The sequence below is a fragment of the Suncus etruscus genome, chromosome 6 (genome assembly GCF_024139225.1).
Source record: "Suncus etruscus isolate mSunEtr1 chromosome 6, mSunEtr1.pri.cur, whole genome shotgun sequence".
Lineage (NCBI taxonomy): Eukaryota > Metazoa > Chordata > Mammalia > Eulipotyphla > Soricidae > Suncus > Suncus etruscus.
The window spans coordinates 91,120,343-91,135,832 of NC_064853.1; positions in this window are offsets into that span (position 1 = coordinate 91,120,343).

Sequence of the window (15,490 nt, forward strand, 5' to 3'; positions counted from 1 at the left end):
TAGAAAAACATTGTGGTCTTCATATGAATATAATTTATCCTCTGAATCTGTTGCTTCTTGCAGATTTTGAGAAAGTACCCTGTCAATGCAGGCAGCATTTCTTTAATTTTTCCCCAATAATATTGCAGTACTCCAGTACTCATTTTAAAGATAGATGGATTTTTTTTTCTCTCATAAAGAAGAACATTGTGGGAGAAAAAACGCTGGATGTGATTTCAAAAAATGTCAAAATATGTCAAACGCAGATACCACTCAAGGGTTTCATTAACTGAAGCTTTGGTGATAAGTGTCATCTTGTCAAAGACCCACCCATCTCTTCCAATACATTACCAAATGTACTAATTTCCTTGCCGAGCTTGATGTTTATTGTATAGCTGAAATTGAAAATGGTCGGTAATGGAGTGAGCTTCAATCCAAGACCAATTCTGAATCTAAATTACTTGCTTCTTTCAATAGCATCGACAGAGGAGAGCTTTATGCACCTTGTACCTAATCAACCCTTACTGTGACCCCAAATTCAGCAGTCTTCAGAGATTAATAATAAAATCCTCAGTTCAAACAATTATTTGCCCTGAACAAGTTGCCCATTTCTTATGCTGAGAATGAAAGAATGTGACATTATTTTTTAAAAGCTCTGCATGTTGTGGCCCACCATTTATTTTTGATCTCTGACCCCCCCGAGGCAGCCTGATTGCAAAGCCTACAAGCTTACTTGAATTTTTTTTGGAGGGGGTCATTGTGAGGAGATTTCTTTGTTAGCATTTTAGAGTGCCTGTTCTCATTCCATATACCTCCTGATTATGGTTTTCACAAAATGAATGAGATACATTCTACCAATATCTACTGCTAAAGTTTTCGATATAAAGCTCATTGATAATACAGAGCCTGAACTAATTCTGACTTTTTCAGAAAATAATGATAATAGCTTCATAAAAAATAAAGACATACTCTAAAATAATGAACTATAGTCCTTTCTCAAGTAAAAATCAAATTCAGAGAACAGCTTACCAAGACTCAAACCATAATAATCTTCTAATAAAATCTTTTTATACTTCAGTATATTTTATAATCCTTGGGTAAAATCATTTGAATCATAATAAATTCTTGAACTTCTATTTACAATGAAAAGTATTTCTTTATGTCTAATGCCAGAGTTTATCTGGTATCTTCAACTTCCCTGTGTCCTTTAGTATTCATTAGTGTGGTTACAGTGATAGGAAGATTGGGCTCCTGCTCTTTCTAACACTACAGCAGAACAGGAAGGTCCTGAAACAAAACTATAAGGAAAATATTTGGACATCCTAAATAATTCTTTCGATTCATCAGCAAGAAACCCACAATAGATTGCTGCCCTAAAAACTCTGCCTGACATTTGAAATTATCAACATTTCCTCTAGCGGTCTGCTTTGGGAGGGAAAGTCTCTGTAAAAAAAAAACTGCCTTCATTGACAAATGATTGTTTCTGGGAGCTTATCCTGCCTTTTGAATGCATTATTGTATGCCCAAATGCAATAAGGCCATCTAAGTATTGATTATATAATATGTTTGCTGAGGTAGAAAGTACAATATGTTACAAGAGGCTGAGAGGAAGAGAAACTAGGTTATCTAGGAACTCTCAGCATTGAGCATTTCTTCCAGCAAGATTCAATATACAAAGCTTTCTTTGGAACATATCTTACTTTATTCTGTGATTCCAATTGATGGATAATGCAAGGAGATGGCTAGCATGTCCCAAGTTCTTCGAAAACAGCTTTATGTTTACCAGGGAATGGGCATAATTTGTTCATCACCACAAGGGGACAGTAGTCTTATGGAGGTCTGATACAGGAGGAAAGCTATGAAGTGCCCAGGGTATTACCCTTTTAGGACATCCAGATGTTAATTAGCAGCAGTGAATTGGTTAAATAGACTCTGAAAGGCAGTCAGGACATAAGCTAATACTTTTTTTCTTTCATCCCCCCAAATACAATAGATGGTATATAGTAAGTCTGCTGTGTATAGTAACAGCAATAAGGGCACTGAGCTTTTATTATAAACTGAATTACATCCCCTGTGTGTGGACACTAGACAGCCTATCGTGTATTAAGAATTCAGCTGAGATCACAAGCTTGCCTCACCTAAACCTTCTGTGATGTGATGAGAATGACTTTTGGTAACCATACATCAAAGAGGGTCTAGCAGGCTAAACAGTGATTGATCCATTCTCCTCTTTCAAGTCCTCTCTTCAAAAATAGCTTTAAAGCAATCATCTAATAAGTGTTGGAATAGAAGATAGAAAATGTTAGTACAAGCATTAGGTATATGTCTACACTAGCTAAATTTGCTGCAAGATGTTCAATGACTGGATAAGGTTTTTAGAATAAATTGCTATCATTGCTCAAGAGGCAAGAAGTACCAAATGGCTGCCATTGACATGGAAACAATACTGAGATTTAAAGTGATTTAAAGAAAACTACTGTCATTTGTTCAACCAGCAGAGAATTCTGTTAAGAATATTTGGAATAATTTTATTTACATATAAAATCTGATATAGAAGTAAGCATCTTACTTATACACACAGAATTAATCATTTTTTCACAATTACTTGTTCACAAAACTGCTTTTCTTAAGTTTTTTTTTTTGTATGGTTTCAATCTCTTTAAAAGCATCTGACAGGTTTTTCTTTATGTCCAGATCAGGCCTTTTCTAAGAAATATAACTAAGTTTTAAACTAAGTTTAATTAAAGCCCTGTAAGCATTAAGAAATCTGGTACCATTACTTTTTTGTTTGTTTGTTGGCTTGTTTTATTATTTAGGACCACACCAGCAGTGCTCAGGGATTACTACTGGCTCTGTAGTAAAAAATTACTCCTGGTAGCTTGGAGGACTATATGGGATCCCTGGGATTAAATCCAAGTTTGCAGCCTGCAAGGCAAACACCCTACCCACTGTGCTATCACATTGGTCCTGCTACCCTTACTTAAAGAGACTATTCTAAGGTAGAACCAATAAACTCCTACTGACTGAGACTTTTTTTCCCTGTCTTAGTCCTTTCCCTTCCCTTAACCAAAGAGAAAGGTAATCCTTCAGCTTTTACCATTTTTTTTAATTAATAAAGCAGCCGCTGTTCCCCCTTTTTTATGGTCTAGGAAATGTAGTTGAGGGATATTTCATCTGCGTTTAGGTTTATCCATGATTCTCTAAAAATTTTATGTTTTGTCTTCATGCTTCTAAGATGGATATTGAATAAAGGAAATAACCAGGTAAGTGTGTTGTTCTTTTACAGCTTTTCAAAGCTTTTTATAAGTGAGAATGCTATTGTCTTTTTCCTCCCTGCTTCCTCTGAGATATATCTGATCATATGATTTGCTGTAGACAATGAAATGTGGGTCAAACTGACCTGTGTCACATATGGCTGAAGGGTTAGTATCACATTTCCAATGTCCTTATTTCACTATCTTGATTACTCTAAAAGCAGGTGTCAAGATGCTACTTTCTACAGCCTGAATCCATGAGTCACTATATTGAGCAGATCTTCATACTGACCTTACTAGACATGAACCACAAACAAGAACTAAGCCTGAATTATGTAACATTACAGGGAATCCTATCTTCCCTATCCAGTCAATTTAGTATGCTATGATTTTAATAACCCCATTAGACATTTGAATGAAACTACCCCAAATAAATTAAATTAATTCAAAATAAAATTAATTCAAAATAAAAACCCAGTTGTCTTTACCTGTTAAACTCTGACTCAGAAAACTTTTTTTCTTTTTTTTTATTGTGGGCAAAGTGAATTACAAATCTTTCACAGTAATATTTAAGGCACATAGTAGTAATGAATGAGGGGTATTCCCACCCTCCACTCCTGTTCCCAGCATGCATCCCTCTTCCCCCTCCTCTACAATCCATAATGCTAGTGCAGCTGTTCCCCCCATGTACAGCTTGATGTAGATTAGGTATCATTTCTGTTGTCATTGACTTTGGATTTTGTGTTCAAGTCTTATCGTTTTTTTATTTCCACCAAATGAACATACAACTGTCTAGTTTTGGTACCATCCATTTTTCTCCCTCCAAATATGATGCTGATCAAGGTGATCCGAGTAATGTGGCTCTATTTGAGATATAAGAAGGGATATGGGACAAGTCTGTCTAGGTGCTGTAAGTATCCCTTTGGAAGAAGAAAGGGGAAAGAAGGAAAAAAAGAAGAAAAAAGTAAAACAAAATAAAATGAGACAAGTCAAAAACAAACCAAAATAAAACAAAAAACCAATAATGGAGTAACAAAAATATACAAAAAAGATTAAGGGAAAAAAAAAATAAAGTAAACCGAAAACCAAAACCATCTGCTACGAAGAAACACATAAAAAAAAAAAATCAAAAACAAAACAAGAGCAAAAACAAGAGGGAAAAAAAAAAAAACCATACCAGCAATTTCTTAAAAAAGGGTTGCTGTTTTTTTTTTTTTTTTGTATAGGCACAGTAAACATTGGGGAAATTAGAACGGGAATTCCCTTGGCCTGAGAGATACAGGGTTTCTCCGCCCTTGAAGCATATTGCCATGGGAACAACTACAGGCTCCATACTCACTCTTTTACACACCCAAGGTCTTTTTATGTTGCCAGAAGACTTTCTGCTCAGGTGTGGGCAATGACATCCTGCCTTTGTAGCTGAAGATCTTGGTAGCTGAAGATCTTGTTATTTGAGTAGGTCCTAGGGCGAAGGCTAGGAGAGAGGGTTGTTGTTGTTATTTCTTTGTTTCCTTGTTTGTTTGTTTGTTTTTTAAGGCTCTAGGATTTCTGTTTCATTACTGTTGTTGTAGTCATTCTTCTGTGATTAGTGGACTTGGTATTTGCTCAGAACAAGGTCAGAGCCTAGGCTATAGTTTTCCAGCATGGTTCCAGATCTTCTACTCAGTTGCAGTTGCCAAAGCCAGACCTCTGGGATTAGAGATCATGGCTTTTGTGCGAATCCAAAACTGAGGCCTAGTCGTGTCACCCAGTGACACTCAAAGGTTATCCCTGACTCTGCCCTCAGAAGTTATTCCTGGCAGGCTCAGGGGACCATATTGGATGCTAGGGATCAAATACAAGTTGGCTACATGCAAGGTAAATGCTGTCCTATTACTCCAGTCCAAAAACAGCTTCTTGTGACCATGCAGAAAGGATATTTTTTGAGGATATGAGTCTACCATCTTCCACTGGTTATTTTGGTTATTTGGTTTTTTTTTTTTGGTCACACCCAGCAGCGCTCAGGGGTTCCTCCTGTCTCTACACTAAGAAATCACTCCTGGCAGGCTTCGGGGACCATATGGGATGCCAGGATTTGAACCATCATCCTTCTGCATGCAAGACAAACACCTTACCTCCATGCTATCTCTCCGGCCCCTGATCTGTCACTGTTTGTTTCTCTTAATTTTTGGCCCTTGAGCATCAGTGGAATCAAATTTTCACAGACATAATTAATAATATAAAATAATATAGAATAGGGTATCATCATGATCATGTGCTTTTATTCATTAGGGAAAAAGTTATTCATTATATACTGTGTATCTACCAAAGTATGCGGAGATAAAAAGCCTTTGCTAATTGAGACATATCCTTTGTAACTTCTTTGCTAACTCTTTTACTATAACCATCAGTGGGACTTAAAATATTTGTTGCTTCAATATATCAAGATATCAAGATTTTAAATCAATCAATATCAAGATTTTAAAGTAACATAAAATTTATGGTTTCAATTTTAAAAATTAGTAAAATTATTTATTTTTCAGTTTTATTTATTTTATTTTTAAAATAATAATTTATTTTTAATTTAATTTATTACTTTAATTACTTTATTTGATTTATTAATGTATTTAATTTATTACTCTACTTAAGCACCATGGTTACAAAAACCCATGGCTGAGTTTCAGTCAAACAATGTACTCCTTCCTTCACCAGTACGTATTTCCTATCACAGTGTCCCCGATTATTTTAATGAATGGCAATGTTTCAGAGAAAAGTTTATTAGAGAGAAGAAACTTATTTTAGAACATCCTGAGACTTCTAACATTGGCAAACAACAACAAAACAACAGCAAAAACCCTCTTCTCAAAATTCAGACATTTTCAGTCATACCCAAGATTTGAATTTTTGCTCACTGTGACTTTGCCTTGAACACTTTTAGTCATTCTCATCTTTCAAAGTCACTTCAAATGTATTATCTTTCTCAAGATCTTCTTTTCTCTGTTTCTTCATGGCATTAGGTACATCCCTCTATTTGGCATTTATTTCAATCTGTTTATTTTATGACTGTTGATCATAGATATAATTTTAGACTGCAAAACTCTATCACACATACATACACCTAAGGCAGGAATTCCACGGTGAGTAAAGGCTTTGTTTTATTCTACTTTATGTTTCTCCAATCCAATGTCCTTTTCCATAGTTCAATAGACATTAATTGATATTGGAATTGATTTGAAAGATTTGTATGACTGTGATCAAGGATATCTTAAAGCAGATTGCAAACTGCCCTGATTCAAAATATCTAAGAAACAAAGAAGCCTTTCAGCTCTAAGAAAGACTGTGAAGCTGATACTTTTGGCTACTCTTGGGGGAATTAGTTCTATCTTGGCCAAGTACCAATGCCTGCCTCCTGAACACCCATCACACTTAGCTAATTTCCATTCTCCCCAGGGACCAAGACAGAAAGACAAAAGAGGAAGGAAGTAGGCATTTCAGAAGAATAACCCACCCACAAAGAGCAAGTTAAAAGGGAGAAATAAGGAGGGAGGGGAAGACAGTATTTTTTTAAATTACCAAACAAATGCAGAATTTAAATTGCATTTTTGTATCCATCTTCTCTGTGTCATATGAGTTATGCTCTTGATGAGCTATCTCTCTCCTCAGTATACGTCTTGACTGCTCAAAGCTTGCTGCTAACTGGTGCAAGCATCTGAAACCCTTCAGCTGCTTGTGGCAATAATGTCCTCACTATATTGATTCTTGACTTTTCTTTCTTTTATTTTTTTTGTTTTTGTTTTGTTTTTCTTTCGTTTTGTTTTTGTTTGTTTTTTGTTTTTCGGGCCACCACACCCATTTGATGCTCAGGGGTTATTCCTGGCTAAGCGCTCAGAAATTGCCCCTGGCTTGGGGGGACCATATGGGATGCCTGGGGATTGAACCGCGGTCCTTTCTTGGCTAGCGCTTGCAAGGCAGACACCTTACCTCTAGCACCACCTCGCCGGCCCCAGATTCTTGACTTTTCTTTTAAAATTTCTGCTTTCTACTCAGCTCCAGAATTTAACATCGAGGATACCTGATCCTTTCTACAGGTTAACACAAAGAGTAATAAATATGAAAGAAGAATAGTTTTGTGTTTCCCATTTTTAACAGCCAAAGTGCCACTTTGATGATCTCACCACTTGGGTGTTTAGCCTTTAATTTGATTAGTTTCAAATACATGGAATATTGAGTTTGAGCTTTCCCATCAGCTTGACATAATATCTCCTGAATGGCTCATAAAATGATTTCAGAAAGAGAAGAGGGAAGCAAGGGAAGTAGTAGACTCAAGAGGGAGAAGAATGTTGCTGTCTTCCTACTTGACCCACCTTGGTTTACTTGGAAAGTATCTTGGTGCTGGGGCAAAGGGAAGGGAGGGCTATGACAGGTCAAATCATTCATTCAGGCTCTATCTGCATAGCAAGGCTGCTAAAGTCTAAGCAGTCCCATAAGGCAGATGCCAAGCTTTATTCTGAAATCCACTTGAACTGTCTGCACTGTGAGAGTCTTGATCCTAACCACTTAAGGGCTACTGACAGAGAAACTTTAGATCACATCTTTGTTTCATTCTTTTTCAAGAAACTCATTGCCAGAGGGTCCATATCTACCTGGTTACTTTACAAAGATATATTTATGCTATTCTTCCTCTCTCATTTTTTACTACGATAATCTTAGTTGTTTCTTGATGAACTCATTGGTAGCAAATCCAAGTTCAGGTGCCTGTTGTCTGAAGATAAAAGTTAGTGGAGTGGAGGGAAACCAGTTGATTCAAGTGTCATTTTACTGTCATAAAATGCCATAATCATTAGCCACACCAAAACAACACTTTTCCAGCATAGTAGAAGCTATTTTTATACACAAAAAGAAGCACTTGTTTAAGAAGGGTGAGATACAGAAAGGTGGGCTTCAGAGTAAAGGATAAATTCTCTCAAGGGCTAATGACAAGGCACACTCTAGCTTATCTGCAAATTTAAGCTAAAGATTTAAACTTCAGCCAATAGGTTTGAGGAAAAAGGACAACTGTCTGCCCAGTAGAGCTTGTGGGGTTTTAATTTTAAATTTGGTTCATAATTTCTCTTGGTTTCATTACATATAATATTATTAACAGTAGTAGTAATCTTACTAAAATTAAAGATCTAGGTAATGCACATTTGAACAAACTTCTTCTTTTTTTTTTTTTTTTGGTTTTTCGGGCCACACCCATTTGATGCTTAGGGGTTACTCCTGGCTAAGCGCTCAGAAATTGCCCCTGGCTTGGGGGAACCATATGGGATGCCGGGGGATCGAACTGCGGTCCTGATCCTTGGCTAGTGCTTGCAAGGCAGACACCTTACCTCTAGCGCCACCTCGCCGGCCTCGAACAAACTTCTTTCATCCAAAAGAATTAACATTTTTGGGATCTATATGAAAACAATCAACTCAGTTTTGCACATAAGGACTCTAGCAATCTGGAATTTTTTGTTTTGTTTTGTTTGGGGGTCATACCTAGCAGTGCTCAGAGGTTACTCCTGGTTCTGTATTCAGCAGTAACTCCTGGCAGGCTCGAGGGACCATTTGTGATGAGGATATTCAAACTGGGGTCTATCTAGGATTGCCCACATGCAAGGCAAATGCCTTACTGTTGTGCTAAAATTTTATACTAAAAATTAATTTTTCTAAGAATTCCAAAAATTAAAACATACCTACTATGTTTCATGTAGTATTTATTTCTGATGTTGTAGCTAAACTTGATGATGCGACTTGCTCTCATATAAGCACTTATGAAATAAGCACTTATGACCTTAGCAGAAACTAAGTGTTTTACATGTCAGATCTTTCTTATTAAAACTCTGCAAGCACCATGTGAAGCCATGTAGCCTGGTTCAGTTATTTAAGACTGAACAATGCCTAGTCATCCCAGATGTCCCAGCAGAGCCAAGTTCAAGCCTAACTTCCAATGAATGTAGTTGCATGAGTTTATCTGGCCAAAAACAAATACTAAATAAAACCTTTCAGCCTACCGAAACACTCGTGAGAAATATTAAAGCACTGCCACTTTAGGTCATTTCTTAACGTTGGTTTTTACACATCAATTAGTAATTGGAATAGTTATTTTTGAGTCTAAAATAATTGGCAACTGATGTTCCATGAAAATATTTTTATCATATATTTGTAACCCCCAAGCATCACCAGGTGTGGCCAAAAAAATCCAAAAACGAAAACAAAACAAACAAAAAGCATGCCTTGTATCGGATAAAAAAATCATATACTTGAGTATGTTCCTGGCATGTATGAGGTCCTGATTTTGGTTCCTGGTAACAACTGAACTTTCTCTCAAGTACTACTAGATAGATAGAGTATCAGCTCAGTGACTCTGGAATATAGGTGGGTGTGGCACTGCCAGGCACAAGCACCATGTCACCAGGCATGACCATCATCAGAACCATAACACAAAAAAGCATCTCCAAGAGTGTCTCCACCACTGGGTATGATTCTTAACAATTTTATAAATCAACAATGTGTCACTATTAAATTTTCAACTGAAATATTATAGTAGTTAGAGTCAGCAAATGTAGTATATAGTAGCATTCCTACATTCTTGGTGCTAGAGAAGATCAAAGTGAAATTTGGAAGGCATATTCTCATATTTGTGTTGAGAACTATAAAAAGCAGCAGTTTATTTTCTAGCAATTCCATCTCTAGCAACCTCCCAGACCCCCCAAAAAATTGGGGAAAGAAAATTGGTACAAGAACATTGAGTTAGTCATTATTGGTCTTAAAAGTGAAAATAAGTTAGAGTATGATCACCAGAAATTTGGCCCATCCATTCAGTGAAATGCCTTGTATAAAAGCTGCTGGTGGGAGGGGGAGGGGAACTCATGGGAAAAATATTTTAATCAATAAAGAAAATAATATGAGATAACACCATTCTTGGTTCTGCAGTGTGCAAAGTTTTGGTGGTCAAACATGGAGTTCTGTTCCTTGCCGAAGTCAATAAATCAAACTTCATTGCCTTAACCAAGAAAAATCTTAAATAATATACAATAAAATTATAGAAAAGTTATCACCAATATGGTAACTTGTTTCACTCTCAGTAGTAACAACTTAATTGTTATCAGAATTATACAGCACCTAACTGAAAGTTCCTCAGTTAAAGGTGAGAATGAAACAGTCTTTGTAACAAAACAGTTTGCACTAGATGTCACACAGAGGATTCACCCTTTTCTTTTAATGGGACAGAAGATAGATGGAGAGAAATATCTAGAGACTGCAGTTTGAGAAGAAACTGTATTGAGCATATGTCCTTGAATCAAATGAAGTTCATAGTTAGCTGTTGTGTTCTTTATAGGCCAGGAACTCAGCAAGAAGGAAAACCGAGACAAGTGCTCTGGACTGTACACCCTAATTCCTACCCTTCAGGAATGGTGCCTACATTATAAAAAAAAAAAAGGTTAGGTCATGCACCTCTTGAAACGCAGTAAGATGGCAAAGTCTCAGATTGGGGACCCCAGGAAGATTGTTATTTGCTTGTTTACCAACAGCAACACCTCCCAACATATTTGCTGTAGCTGAAAGACCCTAGTATATCTCTTCTCAACTCTTCAACAGAGCAGCAGCAAATAAAAGCTTCAGTACGAATGGAAGCCAGCAGAGGCCCAAAAAGTATATCAAATTAAATAAAGCTACATTGCCACCTACTGGAAAAGTAAAGTTTAACTCTAAGTTAAAAACTCAGAACAAGGACATATAGTAAATAAATAAAATCAGAAATAAAGAAGATGCTACAGAAATATAAAGTACCATAAGAGAGTATTTTGAACATTTATATGACAACTTGGGCAATCTAGATTTAAAAGATAAAGTTCTAGAAACCTACAACATCTTAATAAATCAGGAAGAAATAGAAAGCAGGAACAAATTCATAATGAATAATGAAACCAAAACAAACATCAAAAATCCTTCCACAAATAAATGTCTAGGACCAATTATCTTTGGTAGTGAATATTACCAGGCTTTCAGAGAATAATTTATATATTCCTACAAGCTTTTCTATGAATCTGAAAAGGAATAAAAATTTCTAATTGTCATGTTATGTAAACTTGATAAGGAAGTCACAAGAAAATACCAGTATATCTGAAGAATGTAGATAGAAATGTTCTCAACAAAATATCAATAAACTGAATTCAATAAGAGAACATTATTCAATCATACACATAAGAAATAAAGTATGATATTTTCCCCAGGGGAGAAAGGAAGGTTCAACATATGCACATTATTAGACAGGATATACCACATCAACAAAAGAAAGAACAAAAGTCATAATAATCTCAGTAGATGCAGAAAAAGCTTTTGACAAAAAAAATTTATGATAAAAATCAAGAAAATGGTTATAGAAGAAATAATAAAAATGATATCATTTGACAAATACATAACATCATAATCAATGGTGAAAATCAAGTTTTTCCACAAATATCAGTAATAAGACTGTCAACTTTCATCATGAGTATTCATAGAAGGGGAAAAAAAGATTAGATGTTAACTAACTTGTTATGGAAGAATGCAAACTACCACTGTTTTCAGTCAGTATGATAATTAATATAAAATTTCCAAAGATCCAGGAAAAAGGTATTGGAAATAATAAATAAGCAAATTTCCAGGCTACAAAATTAGTATAGAAAAATCTGAGTTCCATACACAAATATTAAACTTGAGAAACAGCAGAGCAACAATATCATTCACAATTTCATCTAAAAGAAATTTAATATCTTGGAATATGTTTAATCAAAAACAAGAAAAATCTATGCATGAAAACTTATACTATTGAAAGAAATAGAAGATAAAAAATGATAGAGAGATAGTACAGTGATAGGGTGTTAATTTTGCACGCTGCCAACCCAGTTTCAGTGCCCAACACAATATATGGTTCCGTGAGCCTGCTAGGGGTGCAGGCTTCTGGATGCAAACCCAGAAGTTAGTCTTGAGCACTGCCAAGTATAACCACAAAGCCAAAAATAAATTTAAAAAAGAGAAAGAAAGATAAGGAATGTAAATAAAATAAAAATAAAGTATTAATATTAAAATGAAAATAAAAGCATGAAATTAGATCTCTCTCAAACATAATACACAAAAATTAATTCAAATGAATTAAACTGGGATGTAAGGCTTTAAACCAGGGGTCCTCAAACTTTTTAAACAGGGGGCCAGTTCACTGTCCCTCAGACCATTGGAGGGTCTGACTATAGTAAAAACAAAACTTATGAATGAATTCCTATACACACTGCATATATCTTATTTTGCAATGAAGAAACAAAACAGATACAAATACAATATGTGGTCCGCAGGCCATAGTTTGAGGATCACTGCTTTTAAACCATAAAATACACAAAAATGGTAATATACCTTTTAACATCAATCTTAGATATGTGTATGGGAACTGGACTATAGTGATAAGGGAAAAAAGAAAATAAAACAGAAACACATCAAATTAAAGATGCCTGCACAGTAAGAATACAACCTATATGAAAATTAAAAAACATCCTAAGGATGAAAGTAAATATTTTCACATCATGCTTCAACAAAGGATTAATCTCTAAATGCACAAGGAACTTGTACAACTCTACAATTTAAAATAAATAAATAAAAAGCAGTGTCTAAAGTCTAGTACAGAACAGTACCTTGCAGGCAACTCACACAGGTTCAGTTCTCAGCATTGCATATGATCTCCCAAGTATTGCTAGGAGTGACCTCTGAATCTAAAGTAGAAATAAACTGAGCACTACCAGGTGTTCTATTCCACCCAAAACCAAATAATCAGCATTACTTGGAATTTGATATAGACAAGAATTTAAAATAATAAACATTCATTGACTGAAAATCAAAGATATGAAATACTGTCTTATGTTTCATTTTGTGCATACGAAATAATTTGAAACCATGACATTCATACCAGCCTGATATTCTGGATAGATTGAGTTAAAAACATGGATAGAATTAGAGAATACTCGGGGCCGGCGAGGTGGTGCTAGAGGTAAGGTGTCTTTGCCTTGCAAGCGCTAGCCAAGGAAGGACCAGGGTTCGATTCCCCGGCATCCCATATGGTCCCCTAAGCCAGGGAAATTTCTGAGTGCTTAGCCAGGAGTAACCCCTGAGCATCAAACGGGTGTGGCCCGAAAAAACAAAAAAAAAAAAAAGAGAGAGAGAGAGAGAGAATTAGAGAATACTGTACTTAGTTAAATAAACCAAACTAAAAAGGACAGTATATAATTTAACTATATGTAGAGAATAGGTAGTATATAGAGAAGACAAATGGATGAACTTAACAAAACAAAGATAAACTATATGAGGCCAATTAGTAATTAACAAATTAACAGAATGAAAGGGGAAAGAGGTAGGCAAATAGCAACAAAGGGAACAATTTTATATTGTGTGATGGAATTGGACTTTTAGGGTGAATTTAATTTGGGGATAGATATGTCCAATGTTGCATAACTGAAACATACATATTGTTTTGGTGTAGCTACTTTAATAAAAAGTTGCATATTTGTATGCATCCATAAAAATGACATCAGAATATAAAGAGAATTACATAGAGAAACTAGGATCTTTTTCACTTTTCTCTCTTATATTTCATAAGATCTTTTAAAATTATTGAATAAATAGACATTTAAGAGGATAAAATTTAATCATATATATTATTATATTAGTCTAGTTTATTTACAAATTAGTTTATACATTTATAGAAAACATTTTTTGTCTTATTTTAATTCTGTGCCTTGAACTGACCTCTTGTAATTATTGCTGTTATATTACAGAATTCAGGAATCATGGTGTTTGACCATCTGGTTTATGCCTTCTCTTTAATCAATATTTATGAATATACTTTGCAGGGGTTTTATGAGTCATGTCTCATATAAAGTTTTATGTTGTATTCAAATCTTAAAATTAAATTCCTTTATGAATATAATTGTGACTAATGAATTTTGTGAAGACCATTGGCATTTCCATTGCTTTATATTCATAAAGGTGGTAGTTATTGAGAGGAATTTTTCATGACGGCGGTTAACTCATACCAGAATATAATTACATATTCTGTATGAATATATGAATCTTGGGGCCGGCAAGGTGGAGCTAGAGGTAAGGTGTCTGCCTTGCAAGCTCTAGCCAAAGAAAGATCGCGACTGCGATTCGATCCCCCGGTGTCCCATATGGTCCCCCCAAGCCAGGGGCAATTTCTGAGCGCTTAGCCAGGAGTATCCCCTGAGCATCAAATGGGTGTGGCCCGAAAAAACAATATATATATATATATAAATATATATATATAAATATATATATATATTTGGTGTAGCTACTTTAATAAAAAAAGATTCATATTTGTATGCATCCATAAAAATGACATCAGAATATAAAGATAATTACATAAAGAATCTGGGATCTTTTTCACTTTTCTCTCTTATATTTCATAAGATATATACACACACACACACACACACATATATATATATATATATATATATATATAAATGAATCTTAAGAGCGGATTTGATCCCAGTACCACATATATGCCCAACCCCAAAAATCAGTGATGTAGAGTTCAAGATAAGCTTCCAATGACTCTTATTTTATCTGTAGATTGATAAACCTCCAAAATTGCCTTCTGCAATAATGACTACAATGAAGTTCAATCCTTTGCTTTTACACATATTGCTTTTATACATATTTCTAGTGTGCTAATCTATGCTATGCTTCAGTATACCTAAAATAGTTGAAGAACTGATTATTCTCATTTCCATAATTCTCACAACTGTCTGAACTTCCTAATCACTTAAATCCCCCAAATACAGAAATTAATGATTTCTCTACTTTACTGTTATATGAAGACTGAAAATCTAGTATTTTCTGATAAAGCCTCTCAAATCAAAACCTGTCTCTTTGTACACATATGTCAAATGGTCAGTCAAATCCCCAGGATTAAAAACTTTATATATCCTTCATTATCATTATTTTGATAAAAATCAGTTGCAGCATTCAAAGCCTTTCACAGTTTGGAGCCAACCTACTTTTCCCCTTTTAAGGCTGTAATTCCACCCTAATCTATAGACAGTACATTATAGAATTTTATTTGGATATTGGACCTCCAACAGGATGCAAAAATATAACTGAAAATTGTGTTTGATTGTGGACATGTGCAATATGGAACTCTATAACACTCTCCTCCAAACCAATCAGACAAATCCCATTCTCTGAAAAGTTCCTTTCCATCTCTG